Source organism: Pyxicephalus adspersus, chromosome 8 (assembly GCF_032062135.1).
Source record: "Pyxicephalus adspersus chromosome 8, UCB_Pads_2.0, whole genome shotgun sequence".
NCBI lineage: Eukaryota > Metazoa > Chordata > Amphibia > Anura > Pyxicephalidae > Pyxicephalus > Pyxicephalus adspersus.
Window position 1 is genome coordinate 6,207,315 of NC_092865.1, and position 17,332 is coordinate 6,224,646.

The 17,332-nt window shown below is 40.0% G+C and overlaps 1 protein-coding gene across 3 annotated transcripts in view; it reads right to left on the reverse strand.

The window, feature by feature from the left end:
- The window catches only part of KANK4 (KN motif and ankyrin repeat domains 4), a gene marked incomplete at its 3' end in the record, with an annotated part of 85,673 nt that overhangs the window by 54,500 nt on the left and 13,841 nt on the right, over positions 1-17,332 (reverse strand).

Sequence of the window (17,332 nt, forward strand, 5' to 3'; positions counted from 1 at the left end):
TACTGCACAGCTGTGAGCAGCAGGTAACAAGGGAAGAAGAGGAAGGAAGCTCTCTGACCTGGGGCACAGGGAAGCTGCCTGTGAGAGCCATTGTTATACTACATGTGTGTTAAGGTTGCTGTAACGTTTGTGTTGAGTTGGCTGGGTTAGCCACCAACTGGTAGTGAGGAATCTGCCTGCTCTTTAGTTAGTGCCTGACCAGCTAGGATTTATTTTTGTTTTGTTTTATCTTATGCAACCTTTTAATAAAACTGACTGCGGGTCAGTTTCAACCTTATCTACTGTCTCCAGTGCGCTTCATACACCTCTCCTGCAGTCTGAGAGTACCTTTTACCCCAGTAAAGGTGATCCCACAAGAGTGGTATACCACTATATATATATATATATATATATTTATATATACATACATATACACATGGCTGAACATGTTGCCCCAAGTGCTGCACTGCACTTTGGGTAATTCATCACAGCGTTTTATGGACTGGCTAGGAGCCAGTCGCCAAATCACATGTGAGCTAGAATGACATGTCTTAAAATTTGAAGCCAATAGGTCCAATCTTTTTTACTGCCATCCAATTCTATACAACTCTGTTTCAAATTACAAAGCACCCTTGAAGTCTAATTTAAAGGGACAGCTGCTGTACTGCCTCAAAAAAATTGAGATTTATACCAGCCGATAAGTAAACTACGGTATATGCTCCAGAATTCCACCAGCTTGTTTTTAATTGCAGAGTGTAAATACACCAAAGGGGTAAGAACTAAATCCTTGCAGAACTGACTGTTTTTCTGCTGCAATTCCAGAAATAATTATGGCCTCTCTGGGAATATTTTTTTTTACTCCAAACAGGAAATCAGTGTAACGAGTTTGCAATATGGTAAATTGAGAAGGAACGCGCTTCCTACTCTAGAACTTTACAGTGCAATAAAGTGCGTCAAGTATTAACGATGGGCAGGGCAGTAATGCGTTTAGCAAATGACTGAGAACAATTAGAGAGAGTTTATGAATTGTTCGGTGTTATAATATAAGGTGTGGTATGCAGATGGGAAAAAAATGAAGCACAGTAAAAAAGTTTGTTAATACTTTATTTTAGCCACTCATGTTAGTACTGTAGAAACTGACTGTATGGTTATGGCTTGAAAAATGAATTGGATGTTTTTGGGTGCTTAAGTCATAACTAATTTCACACCACAAAAATAGCAGGAAAAATAAAAGACCTAAACTCAAAATTTTTACTTTACATAAAAGGGTAGACAACCCTTTTATTTACCGTAAAAATGTTATTTATTTATTTAGTTTTAAAAAAAAAAAGGGTGCAGCATCTCCCCTTTCTGTTTTGATTGCTGCAACGACTAAGACAGAATGGGAGTGCAAAGTCTCTCGGGATGCCTAGGTCACGCAATTTGGGAGGCTCTGGGCTGCCCCTTCTGCGCATGCCCTGATCTTCCTGAGCCCTTTCATCAATAGAAGAAAAAAAAATTGCGCATGCGTGAGATCGACAATCTTTTTTCCCTATCCACGTCACCCAATCTCGCGCCTGCACAGTGTGAGATCAAGTGATGCAGGAAGAAGAACCCGGAAGAAGAGAGAAGAAGATGTCAGTGCCTGTATCCAAAGACGGATACCGGGACAATGCAGGACCCAAACGAAGAAACCTCCCGACGGATAGATGGACGGATCTGAGGGATTAAAGGTAAGTGTGATTTTTTTATTTTGAGTTTAGTTATGCTTTAAGAACCAACTTCAGAACCTAAATCAGTCTACAAGGCATCATCCAACCAGTAAATGTGCTTTCTGACAACTAAGCATGACCAAAACTGAATTTTTCACTTCGCTGAAACTTGATTGACATTTTTTATATTTTGCTGAAGTTTTGGCATTACAGAAAATTACATTGCAATCAGTGCAGAAGAAAAAATTGAGGTTGTTTAGAATGGCATAATGATCTTTGAATAGCTGATGAGGATTGTATTTTGTGCCTTTTGGTTTATTTTTTTTCCTTTTTTCATGTTTTGCTCCTATTTAATTTATTCATAGAAAAAGGAGAGGAAAATAGTTACAACATAAACTGAGCAATAAATACAAAATAATAGGCCCTACCTATTCCAGCTAAAATCTTTTCCGGCACTGGTTGTTTCTGCTCAGTCCCCAAAGCTTTAATTGGGGCCTTACCCTCAGCATTTTCATACCCCTCTTTAGGTCAATGGGGACTTATCTTAAAGGTCAGAAAAGATTTTGGGCCACAGTAAACACCAAAAGAGGCCAGTGCTCACAGTCAGATGTAAGTAAGCACCTGTTGGGATTAGTCTGGGTTGGATTAGGTTAGCAGACGAGGGAGGTTGGGATTGTAGACTCCTTCTATAAACCTGAACCTGTCTGGTAATACAACATAATCCTGAAATTATAATCCATATGGATCCTTATGAAATATCCCCCAGCAATAATTTACCAGAATTGCTCTCTGTAAGCATGTGCGGCCAACATAGTATTACTTATAGGGTGTGAGAAATGGACCTTGGATAATCAGGTGTCATGGCAAGTAACTTCAAAGACTTCTGAGAAGGCCAAGGGATAAAAAAGAGGAGCTACCCATGCCAGAATAGGTTGGCACAATATAAGCAAGATCTAAAAATAGCATAGGATTCTTTTTTACTTAACACTCAGAAATCCTGTTTAACTGCCAGCATGCCTTATTTCCAGAATCCAAACTCAGAAATATGACTGTGCTTAGTTATAAGGAGTATATTCTATATTGAAAGTCATTTTGTGGAGTGCCTAAAATGAATACAGGCAGCAATTTCGCAGAACAGGATCAGAGTAGTCATTTGACAAACCAGGATCAGAGCTGGCTCCATTGGAATACAGATTTTTAGTGGCAGGTTAATAAATTTATGTTTTAGATTTGTGTAGTAGAAGGCAAGTTGAAACACATAATAGTTTTTATCTTCATTAGAATTCTACAAAAATTGATTCTCAGTGATGTAAAGCAAACATATCTCTGCAGACCAGATGCAAGCGACATCTTTGTTAGAGGATGGAGACTCAAACCCTAACACAGAACTAAAGATCCATTTTTACAAATGCTCAATCAGGCGATGTCCCATCTGCAATAATCTGTCTTACCTGCCTGATTGCTGGGAAAGATGAGCTGTGCATGCAATTCCAGCTTCTCTTGTATGAACTAGGGATAAATGGGTTACGATCCCAGCATGGCCAATCAAGATGGACGAAGATCGTCTCCTGGAGAAAAAAGGGAAAGTAGATGGTGGCACCCTGGCAAAAAAACCCAGTGTCCCTAAATTGTTGGGTGTAGTGTTGGATGGCAGGTATGTATCACCTCTGATGGGGCATTACTTGTGTTAAAGGCTCCAGGGAAAGAAGAATGGTCATGTAAGTAGGTTACTTAGGATGAAAACCAGATTCTTTAGGGCCCTGGAGCCGGCCAAAGAAAGTGAAGGGTGAGTTCCTTGGCCCAACCCTGATTTGGGGATATGTAAACCTGCATGATGTGATCAGAGAGGCTGAAAAGAAAGCCAATGGATTCCAGGTATGAGATGGGAGCAGAGCTCTAGGAAAGCCAGCGTCCAAACAACATTACAAAACTGTTAACAGTGCGGGCATAGTGCATGTTAGACAGGGCACCCAGTGAGATAGCCAGTTGCCCAGGCAGGCTACTATTAATTGTTTTTGTTGTAAAACTCTCAAGAGTGTGCTGTAACATCTGGCTAAATAAACAATAACTGCAGTTATTTTGGACATTTGCTGTCTGTTGCCTCTTATCTGCCCTGCAAGCATCCAGTTACCACGAGCAACCCCCCTGTGATATCTCACACTAGATACAGGAGTTGCATGGGTTTAGTTTTGCTTTAAGTACCCCCGCTTGTGCAGCCTGCCATGTAAAAGACTAATGTTTTGCCCCTTACCACTGTGCAACCCTGCTTGGTATGGTTAAGTTCCATGGCTGAGTCCTCTTTCTACTGTGCACCATGATTCAGTCATTTCTATGGGTGGGCTGTATTTCACTGGATTAAGGCTAATTAATATTAAATTAACTGACCAATACCAAGAGTGGGAATTGTGTCCTAGGCATCCAAACATTATGACCTCAGAACAGGGTTGAAGGAAACATATACAAAGATTACAAAGCTATCATTGCTACCAATTGTCTCCCTGTGATAAGAAGCAGCTGAACTGGACCCTGGTGGAAGAATCACCAAGTGTTATTGAAAACAACAGATTGGAAAACTTACAATGACTTTGTATGTATGCAAGTGAATTCATAAATGTACAATTTTAGTGATTGGGTTTTCATCCACATTACCATTCATTATAGTTCCCCTTTATGGGAATAAACTAGATGAAGTTCTTCTATCTATTATGGAACGCCTACGGGCTTGAACTTCTTAAAATGCAAATTTTAGCTGTATTTCCTCAGGGAACAGGCAGGAGGAAGAATATACCATTAACTGTACTTCATGGTAGTTATGAAAACCCTATTGAGAAGTACAAGTCCTGCTTTCCAGTACTGTTGCTGCATCAACATTTTAGACATGAAAGAGGTGCTAATTACTCTGTAACACATCTAATTCCACCTCATAAAGGCGATGAATCAAATTTGCTTCATATTTTGAATAAATGAACATGGCAGATGGCGGCTTCTAGATCAGCTCATTTACATTATTTTTTCATGTCATGCTAACCCTCTGTTTTCCTAATCATTAGAAAGGTTATCTTGATATACAAAGGTGATTTTGATATACACTGATCGTCGAAGATATTAAAGCAAATTTATGCCTATTATCCTAAAGCAGAACTAAACTGAAAATTAAAAAAAAACACACTTACTTAATCCTGCAGATCTATCGATGATGCTGTTCCTTCTCTCAATCCTGCCCCACATCGTCCTAGAATTCCTCTTCGCCCTGGCACAAGTGAAGTGCCAGGCGACGCCATCTTCGATCTTCTCTTCCATCTTCCTCTTATGTTTTTGCTCCGTCACCCCAATCTTGCACTGCGCAGGAGTGAGATCGGGTTATGTAGTCCACTGTACAGGGTAAAAAAAAGAGCCGAACTCACTGTGTATGCGTGAGATCGGCATCTTTTTCCCCTTAGTTAAAAAAAGCCCCTTCTGCGCGCATGCCCGAAATCAGGCATGCGTAGAAGGAGCAGCCTCCCTGGATGCGTGACGTAGATATCTCAGGAGGCTCTGCGCTCCAATTCAGGCTTTATTTTTATTATTATAGGCAATTTAAACTAAACGGGGTGGTGCTGCACCCTTTATTTTTTTTTAAAAAATGGTTGTCTACCCTTTTACGTAAAGTGAAAATATTGAGTTTAGATCTGCTTTCAATATTATTCTCCTTACCTTCTGATAATATGCTATCGTGGGTCCTTCTTTTGCTATGGCATTGCCTGTGGGCATTCCATATTGCTGGACAGACTAACTCCTAAAGCAGACCTAACACCAAATTATCTTTTTTTTTTTTTTTAAACATCTTTTTTTTTTTTTTTTTATCAAATATTGACCCTCTTTTTTTTCCATTTACAGCAGACTACATCACCCGATCTCACTCCTACGCAGTGCAAGATTGGGTGACATAGCCAGAAAAAGAAAGAAGACAGATGATGATGGCGGCGCCCAACACTCCCTCTGCACCCTGGGTGCAGAAGTGGATTTCAGCACAGCGCGGGACCCAAGGAAAGCTCCAGAGGGATTGGCGGCTCTGCAGAAGTAAAGGTAGGTATGATTTTGTTTTCTTAGGTTTAGTTCTACTTTGACCAAGTTGCATCATGGAGCTCCAACTCCTCCTTGGCTACCAATAAGGTGCAAAAACTGTAATTCAGCTGAAATTTAGTTTGGTTCTGCTTTAAAATTAACTGTTTGTCCAGTTCTATGCAGAAGTACTATAACCCCAGACCATTGTGATGATTGACCCATAGGGTGAAGGTCCATAGATGCTTGGGACAGAATCATCTTATGTCTGTGAGCACCCTTTCAGCATTCAGGGGCTTGTTTTGCAAATCCAAGTTGCAAATCCTTGCTCTAAATAAAGAAGTGGTCTTTTGTCTGAGTACACATCCGAAAGCGATTGCCTGCTCTGAATTTTTTTATCTGCATAATACAGTTTCTGCAAAGCTTTTACTGCATGATGCATTAAGCTAAATATAATTCACTGAAGATAACATTTGGTTCTTTTATCACAAGAACAGTTTTTCTACATGTAAGATGTACTGAATGCATTTCACACAAATTGTTCCAATTAAGATTGTTAAGATAGTGCAGATGTAGATAATAAAGATGCTTTTCATTTGAGGCTTTCAAAGATTTAACAAAACCGAGCAGAGCTTAGCTACAAGTTTCAGGTTCTGTAATGAAGTGGTGATGTGCCGGCTACTCCTTATTGATATACAGGCACCAAAATGTGTGATTTCTTTACTCTTAATCCCATTCCGGGTGGCTTTCTACAAAGCTCGATACACTGGGAAGCCCAATGGCTCATGGCATTGCCATGCAGAACATACAGACTTATGGCCCTTTGTTCTATTCTTCATTTACCATCTCATTGGCAAAGGGCTTATTATTGTTAATAAACTTTACCTATAACGTACAAACATATTACGCTGTGCTGTACATTAAATAGGGGTTTCAAATTGCAAACATGCATATTAGACAAGTTCAAACAACGACACAGGAGGAAGAGAGGAAGTCTAGCCAAAATAGCTAACAATCTTTGACACTTGGAATCCAAATATCCAAATATCAAAATACACCTCGTCTTCTCCAGCTTAAACCTAAATTCTGCTATTGCCTGCACGTGTTGCATGCCTGGTTTCATATCCATATGAACAATACAAGAACTCACTAACCACTGCCACTTCTCAGTCCGCAAAACCCCTTTTTGTAAAAAAAAAAACCCTCCTTTGTTTCAACCATTTACATTCATTTTTCACTCCAATACACACAAGACAGGACTCCCAAGCCAATCCTGATCTCTCAAAACCTTCAATTCAGTCTCTACTCTCCCCCGAGGAAGCCACATGGCGAAACGCGTCAGTAAAAAGAGCCACCCCTATGCTTTGAATACATTCTGAGATTATTGCATAATCCTGATGCTTCATAGTGTGTATGGTGTCATTTCTATATATGACAATATCTAGCTCAATTGAGCCCTGTATAGCTTAGAATGCTAAAAACTTTCAAAATGTATTTTGACATAAAAAGCCATTCTTTCTCTTTTTTCTTTATACATGCTATTCTTCATATACCTTTCTTATTACCCGAGGGCTTATTATGGTTATTAAACTTTACTTATAAAGCACCAACATATTATGCAGCACTGTACATTACATAGTGGTTGTAAATGACAAACCTGCATAATAGACAAGTTCAAACAATGACACAGGAGTAAGAGAGGAACCCAAACCAAAAAAGCTTACAATCTTTGACACTTGTAATCTAAGAGGGCTTAGAATCTATTTCAAGACTTATTTTATCAAAAAACATAATGTTCATCATTTTGCAATCTAATGGGGGACATGGAAGTAAGAACACCCAATATGTCATCCCTAACTGTTGTCTCTTCAATATCCGATGTCTTTCCTGACAGACACAACTTTATGAGAGACTGAATTCATCTAATACTTTATGAATCTGTCTGATTTATAATGTTCTGGGTGATCCAGCAAGGATGGAATAGATTTCTTTAATGCTATTAGTTGGCAACTTTTTTAATAATGGACCAGATCTAGTCCAAGTTTCCTGGATCACCCAGGTTCCCCCATGATAGTCTATCTTCTCCAGTCTTAAAGAGCTTTAATAAATCAGGCCCATTATGTCCAGGTGAAGCTAAAATGCAATGCTAGTGGAATCTTCTACATATAAAGGTAGACAGAAGTGGCAATGGGTATAGGCACCATCTGCACAGCAGTTGTAAAATACAAGTGACCCATCAGGTACCCCAATAGAGTGTCAATGCTCTATTTTCTCTTTGTAGTTGATTGGTCAGTGTGATACGAACTAAAGTCAAGGAGCATTACAGCATATCATTTTCATTATTTGCAAGAAGCAGCAACAATGGCTTGATGAGTTGGACTACAAGTGGCTAGTTAAATAGAGATGCTGAAATAATTTGCAGGTAGGTTCAAATATGTAAGGCTTGCAGTGCAACTACACCCAGACAGACATGAAGGGGAAGAAATGGACCGCATTAAAATGATCCTAGACAAAAGTAGAAAGCTTTGTAAATAGTTTAGCAGTTACAGTACCCAGGCAATACGCAGGAAAAAATTTATAAATCAAATTCCGTAGCTTAGTATTGCAAAAAAAAAAGTAATCTTTAGTATTTAAAACCGAGGCAATGAAATCATAGATGTTTTATGGCTACACCCTATTGCAGCAGAATCATGGCCAGCTTCTAATATAGGTACCCAGACGGTGTTTCTAAGCTGTTAGAAACCATCCTAAACCTAAATTTCTTGTTTTAATCTTTAAGGATCATTAAGAATTATTTATTTTACAGTACAAGCAGCTAGATAGTTAAATAAGTGGTTTCTTATAGATCTCTTATGGTTTGTTATGAATATTTAAATACGGTAGTTTTATATCCTTGGACACAATCGTGGCAATATGCTGAAGGAGACCCCAGGCATTGTACAAAGCTAAGTTGTCTGAAAATAAAAATAAACAAACTCACAAATAAAATCAATCTTGTGTGAAAGCCACAGAACAAGTGTTCATGAAAGTGCATCCAAACCAAAAAAACAGCAAAAATAATTTCCCTTTTTGGTCTGGAAGATTTACCATTGAAAGTGTTTTGGTATATGAATTTAATAAGTTAAAAAAAATGCCTCTGTGCTGTGCTGTGCTTTTAGAGTGCTGATTCTTATCAGCTACATGGTTTTGTTATTCAGAGAACAACAAACTTTAAAGTAAAGATAACAGAGACTGCTGATCCAGGGAACATGCGATTGCCTCATGGAATCAGGAAGGATTTTTTACCCCTGTTGGAGAAAATTGTACCAGGGTTTTTCTGCCTTCCTCTAGATCAGGGGTCGGCAAACTTTGGGGTCAGGGGTCCCGCCCTAATGGCTCTGCCCACCAACAGGGATTGCCCCCTGAAGTGAAATCTCTCTCCTCTCTATGCAATGCGGAGGAGAGGGATTTCCCTTCAGGGAGCTTTCCCTATTTACCGCGGCGGCGGAAGTATCAACACCCCCCGTGGTAAATAGGGGAGCAACAGCAAGGAGGCGGCATCAGGGCACCAGAGCTCCGGCTCCGATAGTTCCTAATACCCCCTGGCAGATCCGGCCGGCATTAGGCCGGATCGGCCAGGGGGCATTAGGCTGAACCAAATATCGGCTAGGCCGTATCTGGCCTAAAGGTCGGAGATTGCCAACCCCCTGCTCTAGATCAACTACGTCCTAGGTTTTTTATCTGGAATATGTTTATTTCTCTAGTGGTTAAAAATGATGGACTTATGTCTTTTTTTAACCTGACTTACCATGTAGCTATGTACAAAACTACACTTGCCTATACAGATGCTACTCACTTAATGATCAGGTTATGTTCGAATGACCTGGTCCCTCGGATTTGTCAAATAAGTGAGGAGACATATAAGGAACCGATCTGCAGACCTGTGTGCATGCAGCGTGCATCAGTGACAGGTTCACTGGCAGCCTGCAGACCCCGATTGAGGGGAATCGATACTCAGGACAGAGGATGGAGCCAAGAGGAATGAAAGGGATAAGCTGCGATGCAGTTCTTGTATGTGTGCCTGTCAGACAGTTGGTCGTAAGTGCTAGCCGTTGTTAAGCAGGTAAGTGAGGAATGCTTAGAGGTTAGCACTCTGGTCTTTGCAGCGCTGGGTCCCAGGTTCCAATCTTAGCCAGGACACTATATGCATAGAATTTGCAGGTTCTCCCGTGTTTGCTTGGGTTTCCTCCGGGTAATCCGGTTTCCTCCCACAATCCAAAAACATGCAGTTAAGTTAATTGGCTTCACCTAAAAATTGACCTTGGACTGTATTAAAGACATATGACTATAATAGGGACATTAGATTGTGACATGACTATGGACTTTGTAAAGCGCTGCGTAATATGTCGGCGCTATATAAATACTGTGTAATAATAATAATAATAATATTATGTAGAATAGGTAGAAGACGGGAGCAGTAGGTTTTTGTACTCCAGAGTGGTTTCTGAGTAAATGAGGGATGCCATGCTAGGACAAGAAGTGTGTTAATGACAGAACCATCAGGTGAAAGTAACTAAAATTGTGCTTTTAATAATCTGCAATCAAGCAGGACTTTATTGCAGGTGATGCCACCTCTGCAAAGAGCACTCTTACATGCCTGATTGCAATATTCATTTATCAAAATTGCTGAGATGTGCATGGGCTGCTCAACATTTGTTGCTAGAATACCCGGTACATTTCCCTGTGGCTCCCAGGACTGAATGAACTTATACATGGACTCCCACATGGCTGAAGATCGGAACAAGGAAGAGAAGAAGGAACTAGAAGCACCCGCAATGGAATGGGGGCAGGAAAGTATAAGGAGGGTTTATGTCTGCTTTAAAGGGCAGAATATCATAAACATGTATCCTGTGTTATGGTACTGACCCAATTACTGATTACAACATTGATCAAACACATTGGGCCTGATTTAATAAAGCTCTCAAAGGCTGGAGAGGATACACTTTCATCAGTGAACCTGGGTGATCCAGCTAAATAGAAACAGACAATTGGGCTGGAAAGGATACACTTTCATCAGTGAAGCTGGGTGATCTAGCAAACCTGGAATGTATTTCTTTAAAGTCACTTGCTATAATGTTTTCAATCCTGGACCAGATCCAATCCAGGTTTGTTGGATCACCCAGCTTTACTGATGAGAAGTGTATCCTTTCCAGCCCAATGGACCTGATTTATTAAAGCTCTCCAAGACTGTAGAAGATCAAGTATCATAGGAGAAACTGTGTGATCCAGAAAACTTTGAATAGTTTTCATTTGTTATTTGCTTGCAAATGTATTTATTGTTTGTTAGATCACCCAGGTTCTCCCATATTAGTCTATCTTCGTAAATCTTGGAGAGCTTTAATGAATCAGACCCATTGAGTGCAAAATTGACAGCTAATCTGCTTGGGTGTATTAGGTCTAAATGCCATTTCTAAAAAGGCAGTTCACAGTTTGCAGTTAAACACCAATAAAAAAATTGAAGCCACAAGTTTACCACGGTGCATCTATCAAATTTGCTTCTTGCTAATTGAAATAAGCTTTAAACACAGGAAAAGCAAACCTCATGTCTTCACCTAGAAATACCTGCTCCATGTTACTGTTTGTCTTGTTTATTATAACCCCAAACACTGGTGTACAAGATGACTACTGGAACAATGTATTTGTATGCCGTTCATCTGACAGATTATATCTGGCATCTAAACCAGCCCTGCAGCTGCGTAAATACTTTAAAGCAAAGGGAAGGTTTTATAAACAAAACATAGATCATCAAAGCCAAGACGTTTCCTGTAACATTTCCCCGTGGAAAAAAAAAAGAAACTATAAAAACGCATTATCATAATTTATAGAACATGATCAGAGGCAAGCTTGTTTCTACAGGACGATAACAGAAAGGATATAAAACAATCACTCCAAAATAAAGTGAAAACCAAGGCTTTTAACTTGAAGCTGAAACTGCAGACAAACAGCGAATTACGCAGTTGTAATACACATATGTAAATGTTTTATTTTTATTTGATGATTCTGTTTAGTCAGTTCTGTGATTCTCACAAATTTCCAAGACACCACCCAGCCAGACAGGGAACATCAATCGGTGTACTTGTTGGACAATGGGCCTGATTTATTAAAGCTCCTAGGCTGGAGAGGATACACTTTCATCAGTGAAGCTTGGTGATCCAGCAAACCTGGAATGGATCTGATCCAGGGTTCAAAACATTTGCTAAAAAACAGCAAACTAATTTGAAGAAATTATTTCCAGGATTATTGGATCACCCAGCTTCACTGATGAAAGTGTATCGTCTCTAGCCTTAGAGAGCTTTAATAAATCAGGCCCAATAAATGAGCATCATCACCTTGCTACCTACTTGTAAAAGGAAGAAGCAGGGGACACAGAAAGCTGTAAAGTTTGAGTAGAGCAAAGTGGTGTCACTTGGCAGAGCTCAGACTGGCTGAGCAGAATGATGCATTTTTTGTGCAACTTGGCTGAAATTTTATTGCAAGCATATAGTGGTGATTGTTTAGTCTTAACAATTTCTCAGTGAGAAAATTATAGTTCTCCTGCAATGTTTAATCTTAGTCTGTTCCCTACCACATCTTCCCATCGGCCCATCAATATAATGTGTGGCCATATTTACCAAATTAAGGGTGCAAGATGTGTGAAGCCATGAAACTGCAGGGAAATGCTGCAACTTTTACAATAAAGCACCCTAGGACTTTTTAAATCTACCTTTCAGGCCAGTCATTATTGCAGAAAGGGACAGGTGATGTCCCTTCTACAATAACCCCTCTTACCTGCCTGATCACTGTGGGTTTCTGGCACAAAGCTGAACTGCGCATGTGTAACATCAGCTTTGTTTGCCAGGATACCTGGCAATCCCGGATTCCACTGCATGTGCCGGAAATAAATTACCGTATTTTTTGCCGTATAAGACGCACTTTTTCTTCCCCAAAACTGGGGGGGAAAAGTTGGTGCGTCTTATACGACAAATACCGTGTTAAAAAATAATTAAAATAAGATACTCACCCGATCCTGCGTGCGTTTCCTCGATGCTGGCTGCAGCGTGTGTCTCCTCCTGGCTGCAGTGCAGAGCGAAAGAAGCCGGCACACGCGCCCCCGCGATTATAAACCAGGAAGCACGCTGCTGATCCCTGCCCTAACGGAGTTACACGGCCGTACAGTGGAAAAAAGGTAAGAGAACGGCACAGAGTGATCAGAAGGGGAATTTGAATGGCACAGAGTGATCAGAAGGGGAATTTGAATGGCACAGAGTGATCAGAAGGGGAATTTGAATGGCACAGAGTGATCAGAAGGGGAATTTGAATGGCACAGAGTGATCAGAAGGGGAATTTGAATGGCACAGAGTGATCAGAAGGGGAATACGGTATGAATGGCACATGAGTGATCAGAAGGGGAATAATCTTTCATAATCTTTTTTCTAGATTTTCCTCCTTTAAAATTGGGTGCGTCTTATATTCCGGAGCGTCTTATACAGCAAAAATACGGTAAGTTCCACACACCTATGCAAGAGTTACATTATCCCGGCCTAGCCAATCAAGATGGCCACAGATCCTGTACAGGAAGAGACGAAAGAAGAAGATGGTGGCACCCTGTGAAGGAACAGACCCAGGTAATAGTATTGCTTTAAGGCTCTTTTGTGTATCTGCCTTATAACACTAGATCTATCCATATATGTTCAATATACCACATTAACCTACCTGGATTCATTCACTCACCGGAAGGCACATTGCCAAGAGCAAAAACGGAACCATAAAATATTTCAACATTCTGTATTTAGGAGCACTTTCATTTGTTGTTAAATTATATTGTAACACCAGACAAAAATAAAAATACCAAAAACAACAACAGCTCATTAAAAGAAAAAAGAAAAATGTAGCTTTTGTTGCAATACTCACTTTAAGTAGAGAGTGGTTCTGCCACCATTCCCTGTTCCTTGTTCCTGGCTTGTCAAGAGGCTGATATTATATCACATTCAGGCACTTAGATTTCAATATTATTTATTAACCAATACAGATCTGCATTCATATATGAAATTTATATGTGTTTGGAGTTCAGGTTTATCTCTGACATGACCCTGATATAAAATAGAACTCCTATCAGAGTGGTCTTCCATGTTTTGTATACCTTTTTGTACCCCCTGCCCACTCCAGTAAGAGCTGTCCTCTTGTCTGTGTGTGATCCCACACTGAACCTCAGTCTGTGTAAATGAGAGACTTCTCTGGTTCCTGTCCTGGTCATTATTTTGTCTGTGATTGCCCTGAACTGTGTGTAACCCTCCATCTCTGTCTGCCTCTGAGTACGTCCTCTGTAAATGCTCCTCAGATGGGTCCATCCAGGAAAGTCCCGGCCTTGACTTCACCTGTGCACCACAATGACTAGCTATTGGCATCTGTCATGAGCAGCTAATTACAAATTCGTGTTTGTATATAGAAAATTATGAATTGAAAAACTATTGTTAACTTTGGGATAATGGGATCTGGTGTTATAATATACTTCTGCAATGGAATAAATCGTGCAATAATACGCAAGAAAAAGTGCAAGAAATGCAAGAGAATCTAACCCTTGCTCTTTAAAGTCATTCCTATATAATGTTACTAATGCTAATTTATATGTTGCTTTATATATATATATATATATATATATATATATATATATATATATATATATATATATACTTAACTCTTGTGGCCCTGATGATGAGGCCCCCAAACTTTGCTGGGTATTTGACTTGGGGCCTGATTTATTAAAGCTCTCCAAGGCTGAAGAGCATATACTTTCATACAGTGAACCTGGGTGATTCAGCTAACCTGGAATGGACCTGGTCCAGTATTTCATACATTTTCTAACAAATAGCAAATGACTTTTAAGAAATCCATTCCAGGTTTGTCGGATCACCTAGCTTCACTGATAAAATTTGATCCTCTCCAGCCTTGGAGAGTTTAAATAAATCAGCCCCTATGTGTCTGATGTTTTTTTTTTTTTAAAGCGCTTTTTTTCTGGCATCTTCAATAGCCTGCATTTACTAAGATGCCAGCTCAGAGATGAAACAGTCATGTAAATTCTGCTATGCTGAGGTTTTGCAAGGAAATCATCAGACACATAGGGCCTGATTTATTAAAGATCCCCAAGACTGGATAAGATAGACTATCATGAGAGAACCCTATTGATCTAGTAAACCTGGAATAAATCTGGTCTAGGATAAAAACATTTGCCAACTAAACGCAAATGATTCCAAAGAAATTCATTTCAGGTTTGCTGGATCAATAGGCTTCTCCTATAATGGTTTATCCTGGATTTCCTCTTCAGTCTTTACCACTGCAGCAGAAAACCTGGTGATTCTGCCATGAAGGCACATGTTTAGGCCCTTCCTTTTATAGTGCGACAATACTATTATTATCATTAATAATATTATTAATAAAAAACAGGATTTATATAGTGCCAACATATTATAAGTGCTGTACATAAATAGGGGTTGCAAATGACAGACAGATACAGACAGTGACGCAGGAGAAGGAGAGGACTCTGTCCCAAAGAGCTAACAATCTAGGAGGTGGGGGAAGTATCACAAAATACTATAACCTTGTCCTCTAGTTTTACTCCTTTGTGCAGCCCCCTGTCTTCTGAAGAAGACAAGTGTTTCAACACACAGCCCTCAAGCATGGGCCACTGTTGTCAGCATCAGAAAACCCTGATTGACAAATACCCCCTTACACACTAGTGACTTCTTCACTCATAACCCCATCACACGCATGACTCCAAAACATTTCTAGAGCTGACCCGACTTTCTGGAATGGTCTTCCTCGTTCTTTTTTGGCTTGCTCCTACTTTCTGCACAAAACAGCACTCAAAAATCATCTTTTTAAACTTGCCTACCCGTCTTCTTCTGTCTCCTAAACCCTCACTCACTATTCCATATCCCCCTCCTATTGTCTGCTACTTCCCCCACCTCTTGGATTGTAAGCTCTTCGGGGCAGGGTCCTCTCCCCCTCCTGTGTCACTGTCTGTATCTGTCATTTGAAACCCCTAATAAATGTACAGCTCTACATAATATATTGGCGCTATATAAATCCTGTTTATTATTATATTAATAATAGACAAAAGTAAATTGTTCCATTGTACAAATCTTTAGCATATTAACTATCATTCATTTAGGGTTTACATCTGCTTTAACCATCCACTCATCATAAAATAACAAATCTGATGCTAAGTCAAATTTAGGTAGAGAATTAACTGGAAGCTTTGCCAAACAATTTACATAAATGTCTTTTGAAAGCCTCTGAGCTATCAATATTCTGCTACACACATCTTTTCAGGGCAGTCTGCCTCATTTTTTTACTATTTGGAGGAATCTGCTGACAGTTTTACTAACAATCATTGTTCTATCAGCTCCCAGAATTCCACGGTGTACATCAACACCCGCTAAATAAATGGTCATTATAATAATGTTTATATATTGGCTGTGGCATGTAAAAATCTAAGCTCTAACCTGACATTGACCAATCATTAGCACTCTGTACCCTATTGTGAAACGCGTTATCATTAAAGAGGTAGAGATTAGCCGCATGCTAAAAATCTTTTGTGGGCTCATTTATTATTTCTTCCTATGAATTATTTTCTATCCCACGTTAACAGGAAGCAGATAAAGTCAATGGTTTTTAAACAAATGTCTTTCCCAGGAATGTTGCCCTGGATGTGTTCTGCTCTCTGGTGAAGTAAGAATATGTGTACATAATACACCCTAACTACGGTTATTTATTAATTACTCAGTACTGATGCTTGCTTGCAAAGAAAAACACTAATAAAGGTAAAAAAGTTTACTATGATAATTTATTTTAACCATGTCCAGCTGAAGGCGGACCTAAACCCTAAATTTTTCTTTTACATAAAAGGGTGGACAAATCTTTTATTTAAAGTAAAGAATTTTTTTTTTTAAAAACAAGGGTGCAGCTGGGAGAGCAAAGCCTCTCTGGATACCTACAATGCGTATCCCGGGGGGCTCTTGGCTGTTCCTTCTGCGCATGCCCTGATCTTGTGCATGCACAGGAGAAGCCCTTTCTTTAATAGAAAAAAATTGCGGATCTCACCGGGGGGCTCTTGGCTGTTCCTTCTGCGCATGCCCTGATCTTGTGCATGCACAGGAGAAGCCCTTTCTTTAATAGAAAAAAATTGCGGATCTCACGGCGCATGCACCTTTTTCCCCATCTACGTCACCCGATCTCATGCCTGCGCAGTGGGAGATTGCGTGAAGGAAGAAAAACCCGGAAGAAGAGAGAAGATGTCGTAGATGTCGCCGGGCCAAAGACAGATACCAGGACGACGCGGGACCCAAAGAAACCTCCCTACGGATCTGCAGGATTTGAAGTTTTTTTTTTTTTTTAGTTTAGTTCCGCTTTACTCTGCCTAGCTGTCATCCTGAGTGTGGCTCAGGGTGAATTATCCATACCAAAAGTGATAACACTAACCAAACTCAGGGTGGAATTGCCAAGGAGTTTTTAAGTCTTACCTGGTCCCCAAGTTCCCGCGGCATCCTCCAGCAGTGCCCACAGCATCCTCCAGCAATGCCCATGGTGTCCTTCAGCGATGCCTG